This window comes from Clytia hemisphaerica, unplaced genomic scaffold (assembly GCF_902728285.1).
Source record: "Clytia hemisphaerica strain Z4C2 unplaced genomic scaffold, Clytia hemisphaerica genome assembly, whole genome shotgun sequence".
In the NCBI taxonomy this organism is placed as follows: Eukaryota; Metazoa; Cnidaria; class Hydrozoa; order Leptothecata; family Clytiidae; genus Clytia; species Clytia hemisphaerica.
Window position 1 is genome coordinate 254,874 of NW_027103758.1, and position 5,274 is coordinate 260,147.

General features: G+C 40.1%; 1 long non-coding RNA gene across 1 annotated transcript; it reads right to left on the reverse strand.

Moving 5' to 3' along the window:
• Positions 1–563: 563 nt before the first annotated feature.
• On the reverse strand, positions 564–2,432 carry LOC136805562 (uncharacterized). Its single transcript, XR_010846421.1, has 3 exons — positions 1,970–2,432; positions 1,290–1,471; positions 564–887 (listed from the first exon to the last, which is right to left on the reverse strand). It is a non-coding gene; the product is annotated as an uncharacterized lncRNA (long non-coding RNA).
• Between the last annotated feature and the right edge of the window lie 2,842 nt (positions 2,433–5,274).

The following is a 5,274-nucleotide window of genomic DNA, read 5'->3' on the forward strand; positions in this document are numbered from 1 at the left end:
AACATATTGGGTTTTTTCCATGAAAAGTAAAGAACCATGAAAACTTTTTTCCTCCATTGATTTCTTTTCTATTTTAAATAAAAGTAAAATAATGAGATAATAAATTGAATACCTTATCGGCCCTTTTTATACCGGCCCTTATTGGCGTTATATTTAAGCTCTTGGCGTAATAAGGGCCGGTATTAAAAGGGCCGGTGTAAAAAGGGCCAAAATTTTGCAAATTTTACTTAAAAGTGGCGTAAATCTTTTATCATCATTTCTCAATTTAAAGGATTTTAGGTATGATTCGAACCCGGGGGATTCGATGACAAAAATTATCCATTGTTTTACTCCATATCTAAAATTCCGCAAAAATCAGTGATTTTCAATGGAATTTTCAACAGTTTACTACTGAATATGATATTTTAATGTAAATTGAAGCATAAATAGCCATTCTAACAAATTTTGGCGTTATTTATGGCCCTAATTGGCGTAAGCCCAAAATCAGGCTGTGGCGTAATAAGGGCTGGCGTAAAAGGGGATGGAGTTCAATTTGCCTTTCAAATTAATGTTACAGTCAGCTGTAGAAAAACATGTAAATGTTCGCTGTTCTCCTCGACAGATACCGTCTAGTTCCACCGTAAATTAACCAATCTACTTAATTAAGAAATTAAGAAATCTAAACAAATCCTAAAATACCCTAAAAATCAAATTCACAAATATAAGCTCTTATTGGGGTACACGTCGTTGTAACCCAAGCCTGTGCGAATGGAGCCAAAACTGCGCAGTCCTCAGGTGACGGCTGTCCTGATAACCACTTTTTGTAACACGTGGTTGCACCAGACACCCATTTGAAGGTTCCTTCCACATCTTTGTCATTATAACCAATCCAAACTGCACTTAAACCTCTGAAAAAGGAAAGTAAAAGTGTTTTATAAGCTTAGGGGTCACTTAAGGAGGTTTGAATTTCTCTAATGTAACAATCAAATACTTTCATATACATTTCAGACCCTCTGGAGTCAAGGCCAATTACAATTTTGCGACGTGAATAGACCTGTTGTATAAAGGATGGCATAATAATATCAACATTTATGATTAAGGGTATTCTTACTCCATATAAGGAATATAAATGATAGTGACACTCTGGACTTGCACCAAAATTAAGAAGTGAAAATAAATAAAATAGAAGCTAAAGGTATGGGTATTATCGTATATAAGGAAACTACTGTGAAGTGAATTGTGCATTCTATTTTCTCCTGTTAGATCAACAAAAAATTGCAAGATGCAGTCAATAAAATGAATTCACCTACCTTATTAAACTTTCTTGAGAGAGGAATTCATTTTCAGCTTCTGAATCGATAGTCACCAGATTTCCACCAAAATGTCCACATGTTTGTTGTGCAATATCCCAATTCCTCCATTCTTTAAAGAATCGATAGCTCTTACCACCCCCGTTAGGATTGAAGTATGGTTTCTTGCAAACATATCCAACCTATTAGATTTGAGTAGAAAATGTATCTTTATTCTCATAGAAAGTGATGCTTTGGAAAACCTTTTTTGTCTGAAAAAGTCTATTTGCTCAAAGTGACCAAAGGTTTCCACATGGTTGCAAAAATAGTGTTTACTTAAAACGAGGAGACTTTGGACCATTATTTCAACAGAACCGCTGTGATGGATCCAAAGGTGGAGCAATATAACTAAAGAAATGCTTTTTCTGGAGATCCTTTTTTCGGACATCTACACTCCTGTCTCACCCAGTGAAAATATTTTAGTCAGAGGGAGAAATGAAGGCACCATAACACTTACTTCTATGGCTGAGAAACTTTAATTGTTAAACAGATCAAATTTCCAAAGATATTTTCCGAAGTTTCAGAGAAGTTAGGATATATCAACATGTGGAGTTTGAGTTGAATTTCAGGGCAAACTTCTTATTGGAGAAGATATGTTGGCCAATTATAAAAAAGAAGTAGTAGAGTAAACGACGCCTGACCTTTAGTCCGCAGTTAGCGTCGTTCCAATATCCAGTATTTCGTTGGTAAACACAGTGTTCACTACCAGCGTTGTTCGGTTCTCCAGCAGCGAAAAGAGTAAAACCATACTCGGTATGGTCTGTCCATTTGAATGTTCCTTCGTTGACAACGTCTGTGTAACCAATCCAAAATTTCTCCAAACCCCGTCTATAAAGAAGAAAAGTTGGTCAAAATGTTGATATTTTATTCGGATGAATACTTGGCAAGTTATGAACAGTGGAAAGGCTTGGTTGTTTAAGTGGACCAATGGTATCGGCTTCAATCACTGCACTATCAAGTTAAGAGATGTTAAATCATTAGTAAGTTTTGGATCAAGTAATTTGAATATCTTAAAGGTCTCTAAAAGTCTAACGTCCTCCTTTCTCCTGGTGAAAATATGACCAAAATGAAGCCAGCGTCAGTTTCGTATCGTCAGCGTCAGCGTCAGCGTCAACGCGAATCAGATTCAAATCGAAAGTGGTTAAAAAAAGTGTTCTAGCCAACTTGGATCGAATGGTATGGCTCCCATTTATAGATATGATGCAACCTAGACCTATCAGTGACCTTTTACAAAAAAAGTGAAGTTCATAGCTCCTTCCAATTTTTCAGTTAGTCGAGGAACGTGTCCCTGACTGACTTTAACCAAAATGTGAAAAAGTGGAACTCGGGCTTTCTGCCAACTTGGATCGAACAGTATGGCTCCCATTTATAGATATGATGCAACCTACACCCATAGTGACCTTTTATACAAAGAAATGACGTTCATAGCTCCTTCCAATTTTTCAGTTAGTCGAGGAACGTGTCCCTGACTGACTTTAACCAAAATGTGAAAAAGTGGAATTCGGGCTTTCTGGCCAACTTGGATCGAACGGTATGGCTCCCATTTATAGATATGATGCAACCTACACCCATTAGTGACCTTTTACAAAAGAAATGAAGTTCATAGCTCCTTCCAATTTTTCAGTTAGTCGAGGAACGTGTCCATGACTGACTTTAACCAAGATGTGAAAAAGTGGAATTCGGGCTTTCTGGCCAACTTGGATCGAACAGTATGGCTCCCATTTATAGATATGATGCAACCTAGACCTATCAGTGACCTTTTACAAGAAAAATGAAGTTCATAGCTCCTTGCAATTTTTCAGTTAGTCGAGGAACGTGTCCCTGACTGACTTTAACCAAAATGTGAAAAAGTGGAATTCGGGCTTTCTGGCCAACTTGGATCGAACGGTATGGCTCCCATTTATAGATATGATGCAACCTACACCCATTAGTGACTTTTTACAAAAAAAATGAAGTTCATAGCTCCTTCCAATTTTTCAGTTAGTCGAGGAACGTGTCCCTGTTCCTTATATTCATTTCTATGTTTTTTACACAAAAACATTATTGATAACAATGCTCACCATCAAGCATGATTCAATTGTCAACAAGATTCGCACAAATGCGACTAAATATTTCCCCCTTACACTTGCAGATGGACTCATTGAGTTTAAAGCCCGAAGGGCTAGAGTTCAATCTCTAACCTTTCTCAGGCAAGAAAAAGTGAAGCCTTAAAAATGCGCCGTACTTCAGTAACTTTCGAATTATTTATGGGTAATACTAAAATACGCAACCAGCCACAACCAGCCACAACCAGCCACAATCAGCCACAACCAACCACAACCAGCCACAACCAGCCACAACCAGCCACAACCAGCCACAATCATCCACAACCACCCAGAAAAAGGTACAACCAGCCAGAAAAAGGTACAACCAGCCAGAAAAAAGGTACAATCAGCCACAACCACCCACAACCACCCAGAAAAAGGTACAACCACCCAGGAAAAAAGGTACAACCAGCCACAACCACCCAGAAAAGGTACAATCAGCCACAACCACCCACAACCACCCAGAAAAAGGTACAACCACCCAGGAAAAAAGGTACAACCAGCCACAACCACCCAGAAAAAGGTACAATCAGCCAGAAAAAGGTACAATCAGCCACAACCACCCACAACCACCCAGAAAAAAGGTACAACCACCCAGAAAAAAAGGTACAACCAGCCACAACCACCCAGAAAAAGATACAACCACCCAGAAAAAGGTACAATCAACCAGGAAAAGGTACAACCAGCCAGGAAAAAAGGTACAACCAGCCACAACCAGCCACAACCAGCCACAATCAGCCAGAAAAAAAGGTACAATCAGCCACAACCACCCAGAAAAAAAGGTACAACCAGCCACAACCACCCAGAAAAAGGTACAACCACCCAAAAAGGTACACCAAACCACCACACCCAGGAAGTACAACCCCAGCCAGAAAAAAAAGGTACAACCAGCCACAACCACCCAGAAAAGGTATAGCCAAAACCCAGAAAAAGGTACAACCACCCCATGAAAGGTACAACCAGCCAGGAAAAAAGGTACAACCAGCCCAACCCACCACCCAGAAAAGGTACAATCAGCCAAAAAAATGTACAATCAGCCACAACCACCCATAACCACCCAGAAAAAAGGTGCCCACCACCAGGAAAAAAGGTACAACCAGCCACAACCCAGAGCAGCAGAAAAAGGTACAACCAGCCAGAAAAAAGGTTACAATCAGCCAAACCACCCAGAAAAAAGGTACAAAACCACAGACCCAGAAAAAGTTACAATCAGCCACACCAGCCCAAACCATCCAGAAAAAATGTACAAACCACCACCCAGAAAAAGGTACAACCAGCCACAACCACCCAGAAAATGTACAACCCCAGAAAAAGGTACAACCACCCATAAAATGTAACCAACCAAAAAAACCACCCAGGAAAAGGTACAACCAGCCACAACCACCCAGAAAAAGGTACAATCAGCCAGAAAAAAGGTACAATCAGCCACAACCAGCCACAACCATCCAGAAAAAGGTACAACCACCCAGAAAAAAAGGTAAACCAGCCACAAAACCCACAGAAAAAGGTACAATCAGCCAGAAAAAGGTACAATTGCCACAACCAGCCACAACCATCCAGAAAAAGGTACAACCAAAACACCAAAAAAAAAGGTACAACACCACAACCACCCAGAAAAGGTACAATCAGCCAGAAAAAGGTACAAATCAGCCACAACCCCCACAACCAACCACCCAGAAAAAAGGTACAACAACCCAGGAAAAAAAGGTACAACCAGCCACAACCACCCACCCAGAAAAGGTACAATCAGCCAAAAAAAGGTACAATCAGCCACAACCACCCACAACCACCCAGAAAAAGGTACAACCACCCAGAAAAAAAGGTACAACCAGCCACAACCACCCAGGAAAAGGTACAACCAC